Source organism: Harmonia axyridis, chromosome 2 (assembly GCF_914767665.1).
Source record: "Harmonia axyridis chromosome 2, icHarAxyr1.1, whole genome shotgun sequence".
In the NCBI taxonomy this organism is placed as follows: Eukaryota; Metazoa; Arthropoda; class Insecta; order Coleoptera; family Coccinellidae; genus Harmonia; species Harmonia axyridis.
The window spans coordinates 54,754,322-54,774,145 of record NC_059502.1 but is presented as its reverse complement, the minus strand read 5'-3'; the positions used below and the strand labels follow the sequence as shown (position 1 = coordinate 54,774,145).

Here is a 19,824-nt window from a genome sequence, read left to right as displayed (position 1 = left end):
AGGTGAGTCAATAACTCTAGGTAAGTCATTTATATAAACTATGAAAAGCAATGGGCCCAGTACGCTGCCCTGAGGCACTCCAGATGTGATCTTGATTTCATCTGATAAGTATCCACTTCCTTCATATTTTAGCTCTACTTTTTGAACTCTATTGGTCAGGTAGCTTCTTATAAGGTCCAATTGCCTATCACGTATTCCATAATGCTCAAGCTTGTCCAGCAGTTTTCGGTGGTTAACACTGTCAAATGCTTTGGACAAGTCGAGAAACACACCCAGAGGAATATCTCCTCCATCCAAGACCTCAGTAATTTTTCGCAATAGATCGAAAATCGCAGTTTCCGTAGATTTATTAGATATAAATCCATGCTGAGATGGATTAAAGATATTGAACTTTCTGAAAAAGGACACAAGACGGACACAAAGTATCTTTTCAAACACCTTTGAGAAAGTAGCTAACAGGCTTATGGGCCTATAATTGCCAAAATCAGCTTTAGAGCCTTTTTTAAATAACGGTTTAATAATTGCCATCTTTAGGGCATCTGGAAATATTCCCTCAACAAATGAACGATTAATTATAAAGCTTAAGGGTTCTGCTATTATATGAATACATTTTTTTACTATTTTCATAGAAATACCGTCGAAACCACATGAAGAAGAATTCTTCATTTTAATAACCATTGATACTAATTCTCGAGCTGTCACCTCGAACACATAAAAAGAGCTTTCGTTTCTCTGTACACCACAAGTATTTCCCTCCCCAGAAAGTTCACAGCTTGTACCACAAGCAGAAAAAAATTGATTGAACTTATTTGCAACATCTTCTGGATTGCCTGCAGGAAAATGGTCATACTCTGTATGACGTTTGCCAGTGAGATCTCTGACAATGCTCCATGTCATTTTTGATTTGTTCGAAGAGTTCTTAATAAGACTCCCATAATGAGCCCGTTTGAGCTGTGTGATCCGCCTGTCATAATACTTCTTTGCAACTCTGTACTGATCTAAGTACAGAGGGTCAACCCGTGACATTGTATAGAGTATATCTAATTGTCGTTTGATTTCCAACAACTGAGGATCAGAATTGCAAAAATTCAACCTACCAGAGGAAGCTCGAAAGGAGACTGTGGGAAAGGCATCAGCAAATACTCCATTGAAAATTGACGAAAAACAGGACCACATGTCTTCTACTTTTTGTCTATTGATGTCATATAATACTGACCAATCTATATCAGTCAAAGCACTCAGAAAAACTCTTATATTCGAGGAACTAAAATTTCGGCGCTTAGACGGCATTGCTTTTGGAGAAATTAAACTATTTATGTTGAAATTGATCGATATTGCCTTGTGATCAGAAAGATGTGGTTGCATTATTCTCACCTGACCACCCTCGACATTTGTGAATATGTTGTCCAGACAGGATGACGAGAGAAGAGCCTCCCGAGTTGGTTCACTAATAATTGGTTGAAGACCATACGAGTGTAGCACAGACAACAGAGTTTGTGTATCCCTGTGATTTGGTTTGAGTATATCCACATTAAAATCACCCACTATGACAAACCTTGCAGACCTTTCACCATTCAGGATATCAAGCAATAGTGCAAGCTTTTCAAAAAACCGCTCAATATCACCCAAATTGGGTTCGCTTGACCTGTAAACACATATGACAATTAAATTCAAATTATTATTAACTTTACATTGAACAGCACAGCATTCAAAAATATACTGAGCACTTAATTTACAAATATCTGTTCTGACAAAAAATCTTTTAAAATAATCACGAATAAAAATTGCAGTACCACCATGTCTGTTAAGCGGACGACAGAAACTGCTCACAAGTAGAAAACCCGGCAGTGAATACGAAATCAACTGGTCCTGATTTAGCCAATGCTCACTTATGGCCAGAAAATGACACTCATTATCCTGAATAAACTGTTCCAGACCTTGAAATGCTGTTGACAAACATTGGATGTTCAGGTGTGTGATGCATAACTGAGAAACTGCATCAGAGGAGTCAGCCGATGTTAGTCCTTTTTCTGCTCTGGATTGATAGAACTGCTTGCTCTCTCTAAAAAAGTTTTCTCTGTGCTTCTTTCATTAGCTTTCTGAAAATTATAATAACGTGACACCAGAGCCCCATTAGGCCAAATTTCCTTATTCCAGGCTTTATCTAAATTGACCTTTTGAATAGACACCTTCATAGAAGAATATATTTGGGGATGCTTAGATTGCAGTTTTTCGCAGATAACTTCTGGAAATTTATCCAATAATAGACTCTTCATGTCCTCAGGCTTTGCACCAGGCTGCAGTCGAGATACATGTAAAGATATAAATTTGGGTACTGCCTGTATATTAGACAACTGCTCATTTGTACCCACAACAAATTTACGATTGTTACGTTTGTTTTTGGGTTTAACTGTTAACCAATCATCATTATTTCCCTTAGATTTGTTGATATCCGTGGGAACAGGAAGAGTTACAATATCCTGCATTAAAGATTTATGCTGAGCATGTAAAATTGCTGAATTAACAGTTTGTTTATTTATTTTTATTTGACGTTTGGTATTTGCCAGTTTTGACATCCCTAAATCATTGTCAATGTTCTTATTGACAGCCGTTGATACATTCGAGCTACCAGAAACTATCTTTGTGTTTGTTTTTTTGGGCTGCGAGCGAGAAAGATCTTTTGTCTCTCTCTGTTCCATCTGCATTTGTTGATTTGTACTAGGTTTTGATAATAAACCAGAACCGGATGATAAATCAAACGATAAATCAGGAGGACTAACCTTCATTTGACCTCCAAATTGGGATAATTTTTCCTCATACTCATTTATGAGACTTTTCTGAATTTTTATTGTGTATTCTGAGCTATCTACCAGTTTTTGGAGAAGAGTTTTCTCAACTGACAGGCCATCCACCTTCTTTTTCAGAAGAAATACACTATTAGCATTAGTTAACGACAGTTCATTAGTCAACGACAACCATTTTTCGTTGCACAAATCGCACAACCACTTTATGTTAGCATTCTCAGAGAAACCTTTCAGCCAAGACTCTTTAATATACACACACGCAGCGTGAACAATACATTTACAGATCTTACATTCTATAGTTTTATTATTAACAATAAAATTATCAGAGCATTTAACGCACACGTCCGTACTCATCGACATTGCGCATTAATGATAGATGTCATACTCATAACTTATCATTCAATTTGTCATTTAATCATCTCAGAGGAGATTCAAACACTGTTCTTGGTACAGACTATTCTTCCAATCGTGCAATTTTTCATAAAAAAAGACTACTTGCGTCATATGAAGATTACATTTTTACAACTGCGGACATCGGAGATAATCAGTCGAAATCCATCACAAAGCAATAAATGGATTGTTTGTTGAATATAATTATTTTTTTATATTGACGGGATACGTCATTCATAAATTAATCAATGGAATAAAAAATGATGAATATTGATACTCTTTTAGCATGTCAGCACCTGTAAACATATTTTTTTGGTTAATTGATGATTTAATGTTACAATGACGCACCGTAGATCATGTTGACAGATCAACATAATCGGCAGATCTACCTTGACCATAGTTAACAAGTGAAAAAAGGTAATAAGGTATGAAAGCGAGGAATAGTACTGGAATACATATTTCACCATCATACGGAGTTTATGAATTAGTTGCTGCATAAATTTTCAATTAAATAAACAATACAAACTGGTATGGTATGGTAACCGAAGTTTTTTTTCCCATCAACTATCAAGTTCTGGAAAGAATTCAAAAGTTGTTTTTTATGTAATGATAATATAAAAACTATTTATTCTCTATAACCGTGATACAAAAAAAATCGGATGGAAATGTGTATGGAATTGTTCATTTGAAGCCCATAGTACTGACGAAACAAATTATAACAATCGTGATACATTGGTCTTTAACAGTGTAGAATTTTTTTGCTAAGCACCCAGTATATAGTGAAAATTTTAGATAATCGAAAAAAATTTTTGACGATATCGTTTACTCATAGGTATCTGTAATGTCAGAAAGAAAGGTCTGATAACGAAGTTTGAACCAAAAATTACCCGAAATAAAAGCATTTATTTGATGACCGATTAGATTGCTCTTACGTTATACAGGGTGTTCTTATATTGGAGCAGTGACGGCTCGTGCCCTCGAGATGTGGGTCGGCCACACATATATATATATTGACTCGGATGTTGGTGGCAGGGACAAAATCATACAAAATAACTTATATAATTCAGGAACATCGGAAACTATTTTATTTGAGAAAATGAATTCCGTAATACCATTCAGCGTATTTGAATTGCCGAAGATAGCATTGTCCGAATACAAAATTTGTAATTCACGTTTCAGTTCATCCTTATCGAAAAAGTTTTTGTAATTATCGATCAAAGATTTGAAAGGTATTTCCGGAAAATTACGAACATATATATCAAATTTATTAAAATTCACTAGTTCCGAAAATTGAAGTGATGAAATGTCTTTAAAACTTATTTCAATTTGAGTTATAATTAAATCCAGGAATTATCCGTGAGCTGAACTTCGGAATCTATTTTACGTTTTCGACGTCTAGCACTCGATGGCATTACTTCTGGGAGTTTTCCTACTTCTGAATATAAGCGAATGAAATACTCATCTTCTGTGCGAAATTTTTTCAGAGTCGATAATAAAGAAGTGATTCTGGCGTTGCAATAAGTTATATCTGATAACTTATGCTGGATTATAAAAAAAACGGGATCTGTGTATGCAAAAATCAAATTAAAAGAGTGGAGAATGAACAAAAATTCGAAATCATTCAACATTTTCTTCAGCCCGGTAGCTCCACGTATTGTAATATCATCCCATTCATCCAAATTGTCGCTGATATGATCAAAAACTTCAATTAATTCTTCTCTCTTATCGAATATTGTTTTTACAGCGCGAGATTTGAAATTCCAACGAGTTTCCGAGCTAGAGGGTAATCTTTTTTGCAAATTTCGTCTAGAATATTAGTGCGTTTACTTGATTTAGTGAAAAACGACGAAAATCCTGAAAGATTCGAAAAAAAAACACGCGACACTCATTGGTTTTCTTGGTCGAATCTTGTAACACTAAAATCAATTTAAGTGCATAACAGTGCATGAATAGTGCTTGAGGAGCAATTGTTTTTATTCGCGCTTGTAACCCATTAATTTCCCCCGCCATCACAGCTGCCCCGTCATATGTTTGACCTACTAATTTAGTCGCTAAATTGAAATCTTCAAAATTGTCCAACAAGGTATTGAAAATATCATTCGCGGTTCGGCCTTTACTAACATCGAAAAAACCCCAAAATATTTTACCGGATATTTTACCGTCTCGAACGAAGCGGAAAATTATTGACATCTGACAAAAACATTTAACATCCGTTTTCTCGCCTATTTCCCAAGAAAAGCACGCAGAATTATTTATTTCCTCGCGAATTTTCTCCCTCGAAATCTGCGAAGGAGAACTGCCAAGCCATGTGCATGCAATTATCCCCCCTACTGAGGTACGGCAAGCCGATCTTACCGCGAAGCGCGAATTACAGAACTTTTGAAATCAGGATGTTTGATGTTTTCAAAGTTAGGAATATATTAATTATATTTTCATGATCAGAAAATCAATACCTAACTACTATCGAACGGCATAAATAAGTTCTTTTCTGATTAAGACGTAATATCCCATAATTAACCATTCATTTGAATATATTAATTATATTTTCATGATCTGAAAATCAATAGCTACTATCGAACGGCATAAATAAGTTCTTTTCTGATTAAGACATAATGTCTCATAATTAACCATTCATCTAATCATCAAATATTTGAAATAAACTGTGAAAAGTTGCTGCTTGACGCTCTGCAATAGGAGTACCAGGGTAGGCCGGCCTGCCGACCCTGTGTATTGGGAAGCGACCTTACATCGAGTTGTTGTGCCGTTCTACTGAGTGGTCGTATTCTGGGCGTATGTCGTAGTATCTTTTCCTTTACGTAGCGCTGGTTCGGCCATCGGCTCTTGGCCGACCTAACGTGATGAGATGCTTTCAGTGATATTCCAGGAGTTGCAACATTTGTGTTACATTTCAGACCTAATGTTACGGTGTTACGTACAATTGTGGAATAACCTGTTTGGGGTGATGTTACGAAGAGTAACCATTTACGATTGTGGTTTGTTACAATTTATGAAAGGGAATAACAACGCTGGATGCTTTGGAAATCGAATATTAGGTGGGTCCGAAAGAAAATATTGGCCGGTATAAGTTATATTTTCCTGTTCTGAGTGGAAATATTCATTACCGAGGGAATTTGGATATCAAAATCGATAACTCCGATTGAGTTTGGATGAATTGAATATCTAGAATTATTTTCTATTTCCCGATAATTTTTTTGTCGGCCCGGCCGACCCTGACGAGCCGTCACTGTATTGGAGGTACGAAAAAAATGAGATTTCTTGAATAATTTTAAGAATAAAATGCCCGATAGTTGGCCCGCATGGCTTTGTTTTCGAGATACAGGGTGTTTCTTGTAGTCCTACTTCTTTGTGATGCTTTTAACAGTTTATCGAATCTTTATTTATCTTCTCTACATATTGGGTAAATGAGTACAAAAACTTATGACATTTTACTCATCACAGCTTACTGCGTCTCATGATAATTTGAATTTTACTGAGGATTACTGCAGAATTATTTGACAAGAACCGACAAGAAACTAAAAAGTGTAGTACTGGACCAGGGTTTCTTATATTTTTACAATTTTCTAAACCACTAGTGGTTCACCAAAAACAAGTTCTAATGGAAAGAAGCGAACAATCCTCCAGAAAAAATATCACTGTGTATTTCTATTCAAAATTAGCATATCACAAAATAAAAACTTTAAATTGGAATATCCTTACCAAATTTAAATTTTAAATATGTTGTGAAGGGAAGGTGGTATGAGAAAAAACTTGAACGTTAATCTTTATCTCGAAAAAAAATCGTTTGCGAACCCATGTTATAGGACTATATTTCTTAAAATGATCCGAGGAATCTGTTGTTTTCGTTTGTACCTCCAATTTAGGAACACCCTTTATAGTCAATTTCGAAACTGATAATAAATAGAAATAATTATAATAAAAAATAAATAAATTGCAATTTTAATGAAACACATTGAATTGTAAAACACTGCACAGAATTTTTTTGAAGCGAATAACTCAGTTCAGTTCTTTGATAACGCCAATATTAAAATTTTGTGTCGAAAATCATACAAAAACCCGAAAAAACTGAATAAGTGTATACTGATGACGAATGCAAAAATTACAGATGGCAAAACAAGGAGGACGCCGACAAAGCGGATAGATGAAAGAAAACAAAAAAGCTGGGACTTAAACATGCCCGTAGTGCAATAAAAGTTATCATCTTGAAAGCGATAATAAACTCATAAACCTTAAAAGGGCCCGATTTTTTGATGCCGTGACGATTTTAAAGAAAATTAAAAAGGTTATTGGTTTATATCAAGGAAAAATTTTCGTTCTTCGTCTTTGAGAGAATTCTGAAATTTTATATTTTGGAAATCTTGGGGGGTTAATTACCCCAGTACCCTCCTCACATTTCTACGCCCTTAAAGAATAGTGATATAGAAATAACGAAATTATTTTATACATAATTTTTAAAAAAGTTGTTTATTTTCAGAGTAAAGAAAAAATGTGATATTAGAATTTTAATTTCACTTTACCTCGAATGAGAGTAATCAGAGATGCTCTTCATTCTTTTGCAATCACAATTGGTTATACAACTGATAAGATAGGCGTAAGAAATAAAATCAACACAGCCATTTAAGAAGATAATTAATTCTTGGTATTACACTCAATCCTGAATGATAACTCTCTGATTCTCACTTCAGCGTTATATTGCATTAGGAATATTGCCCAATATTAAAAATTTCGATATAGTGTAAACATATTTATCAATATATTTTTGCATCACTCTAGTTGTTAATTGCTGCAATTGAAGAATATATAATATGGAGAATATTCCATTTCAAATATCACTCGACAGTAACTCTCTTAAATCTGTTTCGATAGAAACCAGAGGAATTTCAACTAATACTTTCACTTCCACTGGAATGACACCGGAAGTTCTCTTATGAAGTTCATTATCTGAGTTGCCTCAATTAAGAGATTATAAGTTAATATTAATGTTGAAGAATTTTATGACTTTCAGTCAACTATTTCATCATATAACTCATTTTCAATTTGACAAAATATATAACATAACATAAACATAATAATATTCGAAATAAAAACTAGTTTATTTTCTGATTTTTTTTCCAACCTTACTGAGTTGACTCCGCGATAAAAATATCTGACAGCATGCCGAATTTTGATCACTGCAAAAAGATAATAATTGTTACATAATTGTGAATTTTAAATTGTGCCCAATTTCAGACAATTTTATTTTTCTTATTTATTTGTTTCCCCTTACTATTTTTTCTTGTTAATTGATGCTTTTATCAACCGTCTGAAGCTTTGAATAGAGTATAGTACTGTGCATTGCTTATTATAGGGAATTTTGGAACATTTGATTAGGTAAAATGTGGTATTAATTTAATTTTTGTTTGATTCCTACGATTCCAAATTGATTTTTGATTTGTTATTTGTTTCTTCATGAATACTCATTTCTTCGAATATGGTCAGTAGTTGTGTGTCAGATTTTTTCATCATAACCATTCTGTGCATGAAACACTTCATTCTCCACAACAGTTCATTTTATGGTGAAAAAAAGACATAATTTTTTTGAAGAATTACATTCTACAGAAGAAAATATATATTCCCTATTCAAAAAAATCTACTCAATCTTGTAATAACCTTGAAATGACCTTGAAATCAAACTCCAAGGTCACATGCATTCGATTGTCCCCCTGAAGACTTTGAAACTTTCAATTGAAATTGATCCAATTTTTCAATGGATTTATTGAAATAGGTCACCCTGTATAATGCCATAAAAGGAGAATCATCGAGCTTTCCAAGCATTTATTTAATTTTTATATATTATTAGGTTTTCCTAATAAAATTCTAAGGAAAAGTAATAACTTAATAATGTAGGAAGGTACTGAAGCATAATTTTGTGAAAAATATTGAATTAAGTAATCAGATTTTGACAAGCACGCAGAAGTTTACGACTCCACGTATGTGCTTTCCTCATTTTCATTAAAAAACGTCGTGCGGTCAAAATCAGTAATAAACCTATGCAGCGAATATCAACAATTCTATGGAAGGAATGATACAATTGAAATGGTTATAAGTCAGCACTGTGGATTATTTTTGGAAATAGTTTTTTTTTCTCAAAATTAAATTAGCGCTAATTTATCAATACTGAATACTTTATAAGAATTCGACGACCACATTATTCTGTTAATCTAGGACCAATACTAAGTACCGAATCTTACTTGGTACCTACTACTTTCAAAGTTTTCTACAATACGAAAAATAGTTAGTCGATTGACTGAATAATGTCGTCTATGAATACTCCATAAATTTTTCTCAGTATTCACAAAAAGTGATTGAACAATTTAACACTTTCTGAGCATTGTTGAATCCTGTTTCTTTCTATGATTAAATCGAACTCTTATCAAAAGGAAAGAACCTAAAATTCCGCGAAGTAAACTGACTTCTGGGAAGAAAATCTAAATGAACACTAGACAATAAAATCTTAATATATGTATATACAAAAAAGTGATCAAACCCTTATGGACTTACGGCATTAAACTATAGGGATGCGCCACAGCAAATCAAGTTTAAACATTATTCAAAGAGATGAATCAAACATTCTTCGCGCCATGACCGATGCATCATGGTATGTTAGCAATGCAACACTGACCAATGATTTACCTCACGTTGAAGACGTGATAAGAAAAAAACCGATGTGGTAAATACAATGACCGGCTGAAATCACACACAAATCCTCTCATCCAATTATTCCTGGAGTAACCTAATAGAAGACCTGGCCAACTGACCTCAGATGAGGATAAAGAGGTGTCTTCATTGGAAGAGTTCTCACCATGCTAAATGGGGTGTATTGAAGCCTTTTGCCCACTAATTAGCTTATATAATGCAATGTGTTTTGATTGCTGATAAACTCTTCAAAACAAATAAAACATTGAGAAGTTAAGAAACCATAATTCATTTTTTTTTTCAATTGATCAATTAAATGAAGAATGAATTGGATATTTCAGAAGAAATGAATGGCACGAAAGCTGACTCAATCAGTAAAACCACTGTATCATGGAAAAAACGAAGGTTTAAATATATTTCTAAGAACAATTCCAAAACCATTTTTGAAGTCTCGTTCTCCGAACAGAGCTCTATAATCATTCGTTAAGATGCCATTGGTTAAAAAAAAAAATCAGTAAACACGATAACTAGGTTATTTAATGGGCAGAATCCGAAAAGGGCACCAGGAAAATCATTGATTGGTATGCTGAGTTTAAACGAGGTGAAATGAGCACTGAAGACGGCGAACGCAGTTGACGCCCAAAAGAGGCTCTCATCGACGAAAAAATCAATGAATGACCGTAAAGTAAATTTTATCGAGATGGCAGACATTGTGAAGATATCATCTGAACGCATCATATAATTCACGAATATTTGTACATGAGAAGGCTGTGTACAAAATGGGTGCCGCACGAACTCACAATCGATCAAAAGCAACAACGTGTTAATGATTCTGAGCAGTGTTTGAAGCTGTTTAAGTGCAATAAACCTGAATTATTGCGTCGATATGTGACAATGCATGAAATAGTCAGCTGGCAAGGTTTTGGCATCAGTATTCTGGGATAAGAAAGGTATAATATTTATTGATTACCTCCAAAACGGCCAGACCGTCACGTCTAAAAGTGTTGAATCACGAGCTCTTGCTGACCAATTGTGATCACACAATTGTGAGAAATAACACGACCAGGAAACTTTTTTTGGAAAACTGCTATTGTTTCGTTATTTGTGTGGCACGTAGCACCATCTTGTTGAAAATAGACGTCGTACACATCAATATCATCCAATTTCTTCCATAAAAAATCATTAATCTTAGCCCGAATTCCAAGATCGTCGAGTATTCGACAATCCTGTGTTTTCGTCAATACTGCTGGCTACAGCAGTAGGTAATATTTTCACTTGTTTTCGATTCTCCACATCACTAACTTGTCCTGACAGCTCTAATTTTTCCATCAGTTCCACTATTGCCGGCTCAGAAAGTGCTTCACGGCGACCCAAAATTGCTTTAGTTCCTGTAAACTGTTTCTGCAAAATTTTCACCATTTTTGTTGTGAATTTTAACAATTCAAAGCGTCATTGAAGCGTGTATGTATCCATTTTTAGTAAATGCATAGTTTTCATTTGTCAAATATAATAGTATATTCTAAAACAAGTTGCAGATTGGGCTCCTATTCCAACACGAAAGCGAAATTCGAACACGAGCGACGAACGAGTTTTCGAACGCATCAGCGTTGGAATTGCTTTCTGCAACGAGTATTAGACGATATTTTCTCTATTTCAATCAAGTTTGTGAAATAATGTCGAAATGAAATGATAATTTCAGATTATATATCCTAGTGAATTCTGTATTGTATCTTGACAGTTGGTGTGACTGTTACGGAAATTGACAATTTACAGAATTTGAATATGAATCGTACGTTTCGAATTTTGAAATAACTTACATTTACGCATTAAATTCGTGAATAATGTCTGACGAAATCGATTTAACACCACCAGAATTAAGAGAAATTGTGAATAATATTGCAAATCATTTCACTTTATCCAACTCATATTATATTGAGAATTATTGACGTTTGTTGAAATTTGATAGGATTGGAAGTCAGTACAGACAACTACAAAACGAAAAATATAACTGAAAACGATGCTGTAATGAGTTCATTACAGCACTGTTTTTAGAACTGTAATAAACACATTACGATAGGTACTGAAACAGAGAAAAAATATTATAGTTTCAAAAGTGACAACTGTCCAGATAGCGAGCTATTTAAAATGGAACCTCCTATTGGAAATATATTTTTAAAAAATCACTCGAATATTCATGCCGCATTTTAAGAGGATTATCAGAACCCCCATCTAGGTAAACTAACCGACAACGATGATGAAATCATAATAAATCACATCTCTTATACACAATTCTGTGGTATCTACGGTCGCATGAATGAATGAGCGCTCAAAAACTTTTGAAGGCAAGTGAGTACTTTTTCGTATTTCTCTTCAAACAAACATGTTGTCACAAAAATATTGACAATAGGTACAAGAAGGACCAATCGTGCAATCAAGCATACAACTCATTGCTATTCAATGGGAGTGCAGTGTGAGCTCCCCACATAATTTAAATGCAAGCATGTTCTATTTTTACCGTTTTTAATGAGGATAACCCACTTCAATATAAACTGTTACATGCACAAATTTCCTTTCGTTCTTATTTTGAAAAATTCATCTCTTGAGAGAGGCTATAAGCGACTACAACGTAATTTTTTATTGCTTTTTTTCAAACTAGACAATTCAAGAAGTCATCTTGGAGAGCATGATAAGGTATGCTAATCACCAACTGTAGAAAATATAATGCTTTTTTATTCCTTGCTATTTTATAGAATATTCATCATTGAAAAATAAATCTCTGGGTATACGTAATACGAACTTGAGAGGATATTGCTAATGATTGATGCTTGGATTGAAATGTTCAAAAATTCATCAATTATTGAAACTTTTTTTTTTGCTCCTAAAAAGTTTGAATTCATTATGATCATTGAAATATGCTTCACAAGGAGATCCAAAAATATGGCCGTTCAAAATTTTTGATTCTGTTAATTTCAAAACTGCAAATTAAACCAAGATGAAAATCTAAGACATGAAAAGATCGTCTTTGCTATGGGAATGTATATTTGATTGAAATCTCCATAGTGGTTATCATCAACTGAAACAAATCAAAAAAATAATTCTGAAGGAAATCGAGAAAGATTTATTTCTACATATTAAGAAGCAACTAAAACTGAACTCACTAGCTAGAATTATTTCATCCGGTTCAAAAATATTCAGAAAAAAAAACTCAAGAACTTTATATGACCTGAATAAGCCAAGGCAGACTAATTCATGAATTAAAGAAAAATGCTAAAAAGATGATACATTATAACTTAGGTAGTTAAAAAAAAAAAAAAATTCTCTCACTTCTTACTTCATCTCGAGATCGTAAATATTTTTAAAAACGTATGAAGTGAATACTTTTGATAAAAAGTTAAGATTCAGAATTGTACCAATCAATCGCAATCTTTTCTATGCATAAATACACAAATCTAGTTCTCCTTCAGATTTTTCATATCACCTTATTAGCTGCTACCTTGACTGCACTCTAACAGTTCTATGAAAGTCGACGAAGATGTAAACAACTTATATGGAATTCGCAGCACAATGTTAAGACTATTGCGAATACCTTGAATAGAGAGTAAAAATATATCTATTCCCGGAGAATCTAAATCTGATTTCTATTTTTTTTTTTCGATGGGTGATCGAAACCTTCAACAAGTTTCCTAAAGAAAGCTTTATTACATGAAGGCCTAATTGGGGTCTCAATTCTATAGGTGTAATACTAAAAGGGAATGTTTGTACAGGGTGGGCAAATAAGCGAGGTAAGCGGCTATATCTCAGAATCCACTCATCGTAGAGACTTGCGGTAAAAATTTTTACCACTAAAATTAAAGTGTACAAGAAAACACACTGGGAATTGTTTTGAAGTTCATACCGCTACCGCTAGCGGGCGTAATAGCTATCGTCGAGTAGAAAAATGAATTTTTCTCGAAAATGTTTCATATGAAGTTGAAGAAATAATTCATCACTGTAATCCTTGGAAAATTCTTTATGTTTTTGAATCATGAGTTTCGATTTTACGACATCTTATGAGGGTAGGGGAAAGGGAGAAATCTGACTGATTGAAATGTCTGTAACTTCAGTTTGGCTCAACATTTTTGAGCAAATTATATCTCGTTTGTGGGACAACATATTGTTGATTGAGAAAAGAATATAGTCATGATAAATTTATTTTTGCTGCTTTAGATAGGGGGCGCTAAGTCAGAAGTTCATTGTTTTGTTCCTTTTACTCTGAAATTTCAAATGTAATGATTTGATTTTCTTAACAGAAACACAAGTTCCATCAAATTTGCATGAAAAAACCTGAAGGTCGCAAAGCGATAGTTTCAGGCGTTCTGAAGTTATGACCGAAAGAAGATAATCTTCAACTGATGCACTGAAAAACCAAATAAGTTCTCTACGATGAGTGGATTCTGAGATATAGCCGCTTACCTCGCTTATTTGCCCACCTTTTACATGTAATATATTCATGTGAAAAAACTAGAGTGAGCAATAAGAAAAAATAAACACTTACTTAACGAGATCGGTAAACATTCGTGATGTTTTTAGACTTTTTTATATGATCCTAGTGTTTTTTTGTTAATTTGAAAAAATTAATTTCCACCTAATTAATGAATTCTCAATTTCCATGATTCTCAGAACGTATCGTTTATATCCACTTGGAAAATTTCAACTAGGATCTTTAGTAAGAAATTATTTGATTTTTTTACGATTTCAATAACGCTATCAACACATCTAAAGGGTTTTAAAACAAAAATTTTTGTTTTGATACTAAAAAAAATTGTTATATTTTGAGAGAAATCTCTGGATGTTTAATTCAGTGTGAAGAATAAAGTATGCCATAACGATGAAAAACGATATAAGCTGCCACCACGTCAATAGGGTTGCAGCACCATTTCCTTTCATGAAAATTTCCATGATCAATTAGCACATTTGCGGCTAAACATTCTCGGTTTCGATTCTTCACATCACTAACTTGCCCCAACAGCTCAAATTTGTTCGCCTGTTTCACTTCTGCAGGCCAAGAATGTGCTTCACGACGACCAAAATTGCTTTAGTTTTGCGACGTGTGACTGCAAAATCTTCACCATTTTTGTAGTGAATTTTAACGATTTCAATTCGTTTTTGAAGTGTGTATCTTTCCATTTTTAGTAATGTCGTAGTTTTTACTTATCAAACGTCAAAAGATGGCAGCTTTAAAAATGATACCTGCCTAGATAGCGGTCTATTCGAAAAAGGGATTCAATCTACTTGGCTTGAGCTTGACTTGAAATCTACTTAAGTTCCAGTCAAGTAGTAGTTAACATTGAAAAACTACTACTTGACTTGAACTTGAGTGGATTTCAAGTCAAACTCAAGCCAAGTAGCTTAAATATCAAGCCAAGCCGAGAATCCCTAATTCGAAATGAAAACTCTTAATGAAAAACATCTAAAGGGTGTTTTTTTTTAGAGCTATAGAACTTTAAATTGCAATAAAACAACGATGGATTATTCGATTGACATGAATTTTATTTATCCGCAAGATAATCTTGTGGCATTACATTTTAAATATGATTTCTGGCATACGACCGCCACGGTTGGCTCGGATGTAGTCCAATCTGGACGTCCAATTTTCGATGACTTTTTCCAACATTTGTGGCCGTATATCGGCAATAACACGGCGAATGTTGTCTTCCAAATGGTCAAGGGTTTGTGGCTTATCCGCATAGACCAATGACTTTATATAGCCCCACAGAAAGTAGTCTAGCGGTGTTAAATCACAAGATCTTGGAGGCTAATTCACAGGTCCAAAATGTGAAATTAGGCGGTCACCAAACGTGTCTTTCAATAAATCGATTGTGGCACGAGCTGTGTGACATGTTGCGCCCGCGACGTCTTGTTGGAACCACAGCTCCTGGACATCATGGTTGTTCAATTCAGGAATGAAAAAGTTAGTAATCATGGCTCTATATTGATCACCATTGATTATAACGTTCTGGCCATCATCGTTTTTGAAGAAGTGCGGACCAATGATTCGACCAGCCAATAAAGCCCACCAAACAGTCAGTTTTTCTGGATGTAACGGTGTTTCGACATACATTTGAGGATTAGCTTCACTCCAAATGCGGCAGTTTTGTTTGTTGACGTAGCCATTCAATCAGAAGTGCGCTTCATCGCTAAACAAAATTCGCTTATGAAAATCGGGAACAACCGCAATCTCATTTTGGGAACATTGCACTATTTGCAAGCGTTGTTCAGGCGTGAGTCTATTCATGATGAAACCAAACCAAACCGAGAATAAATCACTTGACAGCTGTTTAATCGGTCGCCATCTTGAACAGTAATGCCAACTTGAAGTTATATACCTCGAAAAAAAAAACCCGTTATAAGCAAAATTATCTGGATCTGGTGTCTTGAAAATTTTGGATTATTCGATAGTTTGTTTGTATTTTTCAAGGTTCTGTTGATCTAGGTGATCCACATTAAATTTTGCACGAAGCTTGAAATTATTATTATGCATCTACAAGAAGTATTGGGATTGGGATTGCAACTAAAGAATCCAGTGTGATATATTTATGAAACACCACTACACAAATTATTCAAGAAAAGTTTCTGAAATAACATGATTGAACCACCAATTCGTTCAAAGGCCTTAATCACTAATCAGCTCGTTTGGCTAGAGATTCAAATCACAAAAGCTGAAAACTTTTTACCAGGAAAAAAAAGAAAACCAAGTTCTAAAGATTTTTCGAAAAAAGCGTTTTTATAGAGGTCAATTGTTACGATTAAGATAAGCCAGATGAGTTAGAAACGGAATTCTTTCATAGATGTTCCTTCGAATCGGCTTGTCGTGGCAATGACGGATCTAATTGCTCAATTTGGTACTTCCAAAAAGATTTATCTTCTGGAGAGCGGATGGAATGTACCCAATATTTTTCCCAAGGTGGTTTAAAAATTTATCGAATAGTAAATATTTAATTGGATTGGGTTCTCCTTGGTGGAAATTCATTATTAAATTAAATAAAATAAAGCAATTTCCGCAAATATTTGTTTTATTATTTATTTTATTCGAATATCAAATGGTTGGTGGAAAATAAAGAAAATGAGTTTTTATATCCCGTTCGCTCAACTCATGGAAAAAGAATTGACATATCCAAACTGACAGATTTTACTACACATCCAAATTGAGAAAGATTATTTGTTACGAAAACAATACTCTAGATATAAATTCAATATTGAAATGCACAACAACATCTACGAAAAATTTGGGAACGAACACGAAAAAGTTCAGAATAAGGAACCATTTCCAGAATGGAAGAATTTGAGAAAAAAAACTATATCTACAACTAGATGCAGAACATCATTTGAATCTCGTAAAAAACCTCCGAGAGGACAATCATATACATATCTGCTGCCATTCAAAATTCACAATAGATTCAGGATTTTGATACAAATTTTGATAGCAGAATTGCTAAACAATAAGCTTTCATATAACAATCAATGAATTTTGCCGGCAAAAAGTGTCTGGTGATTTACGTATGAAAAAAAAAACAGTGCTTAAATTTGCTCAAAAATAATTATGGAGCCCATTGAAATTGAATTTCTGATTATTAGAAACTTTTCAAATCTCTCTAATTTGTGACAAAAAACGTTCCATGGCTCCACTAATGAATAATAACTGAAGCTTTTCCATTGTTTGTTTCATGCATATGGAAATTTGTGAAACTTTAAGTTACAGACCTTTTCGACTATTCCACAATAAATCCTTAAGTTTTGAGTCGATGGATTTACATCTTGATAACTTTTGACTACTCACTCACACTAATTCTTGTTCTTGTCTGCTTTATTTAAAAACAATTGCTTATTTATAACTTTTACTGTCAATCGATATATGCAGATGAGAACCGAATTCTCTACTATACAGAATCCCATTCATCGATAAATCCGATATCTAGCTGTATAAATTTTTCTAAGCTCTAGATATTTATAGCACGAAACGAAAACTTTATGCATTCAAACGAAACTCACCACATATTAGTTGGGATACTAGAAAATCACCCATCGCCTATCCTATCGATAATCTTCAATGAAGAATTTAAACACGTCATTTCATTAGTAATGAAACTAAACAATGAATAGTTTTATCATATTGCCAATACGATATTGTTATTGTTTGGAAACTATGGATTATCCAATGCAACTACATATCTCTTACTTATCTTGTATACCAGGGAAGATAATTAATGTAGATAAGGAAAAATTGATGCGAAATCCACAAGGGGCAATATTTAAATTAATCAACAAAGATCTGAGTGCAACTAAATATTGTACTTTTGGAGTTTGAGGAAGATTGAAATATTTTTGATTTTATAATGTAAAACTGCAGATTAGCAATTGGTTTGTCAAATGTCGAAATTACAAAGCTTTAAGTGATAACCACGCATTCAATAAATAAGTCTTTCATTATTACTACTGGATTTATGTAGGTCCTTATTGAAAATTGTACTTGATTTTCACAGGATTTTAGGAAAGTGGGTTATACAAAACTAAATCCAACTAATGCCAACGTTTCGCGGATATATTTCCACTTCTTCAGGGCTACAAGAGAGAAATTTAAGAAGATCAAATAATGTACAATTATTTTTTTCAGTTAATATTAAATTATCTATTTCTTAAACTGCTTCGAAACAAATTCTAAAACACACATATACAATAAAAGATTATAAAAATATATTGATCGTAATACATATTAAAATTCATAGATTCGATTTCGACGTGTTGTCCAATTCGGCCTAACGGCCTCGTCGGACACTTTCACGTCGAGTGCAATAAACAATTTCTGCACGAGTTGCATACAACATTTTTTCTACGTTCATGCAAAAAGCAAAAAATAATTTATTGAGGTGCGGCACTAGGTGTAGGAAAATGAAAAGCGCAACTTGAATACTTTATTATTAATATCGATTTGCATTGAAACAGGAACTAATACGTTACGAACAATTTAACTCAAACTTTATTTTTACCCTGAATGTTGAAAGTGAATGAACAATTGTTGCAATTTTCAATATGTATATTTCGTAGTGAAGTACTTTTTAAATCCACTTCTTGATTTATTACTGATGTAAACGTACTAGTACTTGGTAACTGTACATCGTAAGTTCCTTCAGGCTGAAATATTTGTTTTGCAACACTGAGTTTGTTTGCATGTGTAGTGGGTTTGAACGTTTATGTTTGTCATGATGACAGCACGTTGAAGTAGAATGACAGATGAGTGCAATAAAAACTTTATTGCACTAGTGCAATAAAGAACTTCTTTTTCCACTAAATATAGTTCAATAAAGTTTTGCTTTTTGCATGAATGTAAAAAAAAATATTTTGTAATATTTTTGTCATTAATATGTACAAACCTCCAATACTTTTTGGACAAGAAATTTCGAATTGATTCTTTCTTATCCTTTCATTAATTGTGTTGATTTCAATGGTCTTCAGTTAATGCATGTCATGTATGGTGAAAACTCTGAAATTTATTAGCCCTTTCTTGTTCTTTTCTTTTTTGTTTTTAGATTTAATTACAATATAAGCGTCGTGAACTTATGGTGAAAAAGAAGGATGAAAGGATTTTGTTTGGATGAAGAAGAAGCCCTTCAATATAGATATATGTATGTCAGCATATTTTGTAAATCACAAACCAATCACTACACCTATACGAGGAGACAGAGTTTTTGCTGAGATTTTATCTGTGCTCTTGTATCATATGTAAAAATGTATGATTACATGTTCACATTTACTCTGCTTATATTGAAATTTATCGACATCTATATGTTTCATTGTTTGAAGTTGGCAATTTTTTGTATTGCTCTTTCTCAAAAGAATATACAGGGTTAGAACTATTTAGAGGGGCACTATAGGGATATCGAAAACCGTTCGAAATACAGGA

The 19,824-nt window shown here is 33.6% G+C and overlaps 1 protein-coding gene across 4 annotated transcripts in view; it reads right to left on the bottom strand.

Annotated features, from left to right (window-relative positions):
- LOC123672236 overlaps positions 1–19,824 on the bottom strand; it is a 51,850-nt gene that overhangs the window by 21,709 nt on the left and 10,317 nt on the right. The window contains exon 1 of one of the 4 annotated variants that reach the window (XM_045606257.1): positions 17,916–18,053. The exons of 1 other annotated variant lie outside the window; for it this stretch is intronic. The gene's annotated coding sequence lies outside the window, so the exon portion shown is untranslated. Of the gene's footprint in view, positions 1–9,752; positions 9,894–17,627; positions 18,054–19,824 lie in introns of those variants that run through there. 2 more of the 4 variants (XM_045606256.1, XM_045606258.1) reach the window with 2 other exon arrangements.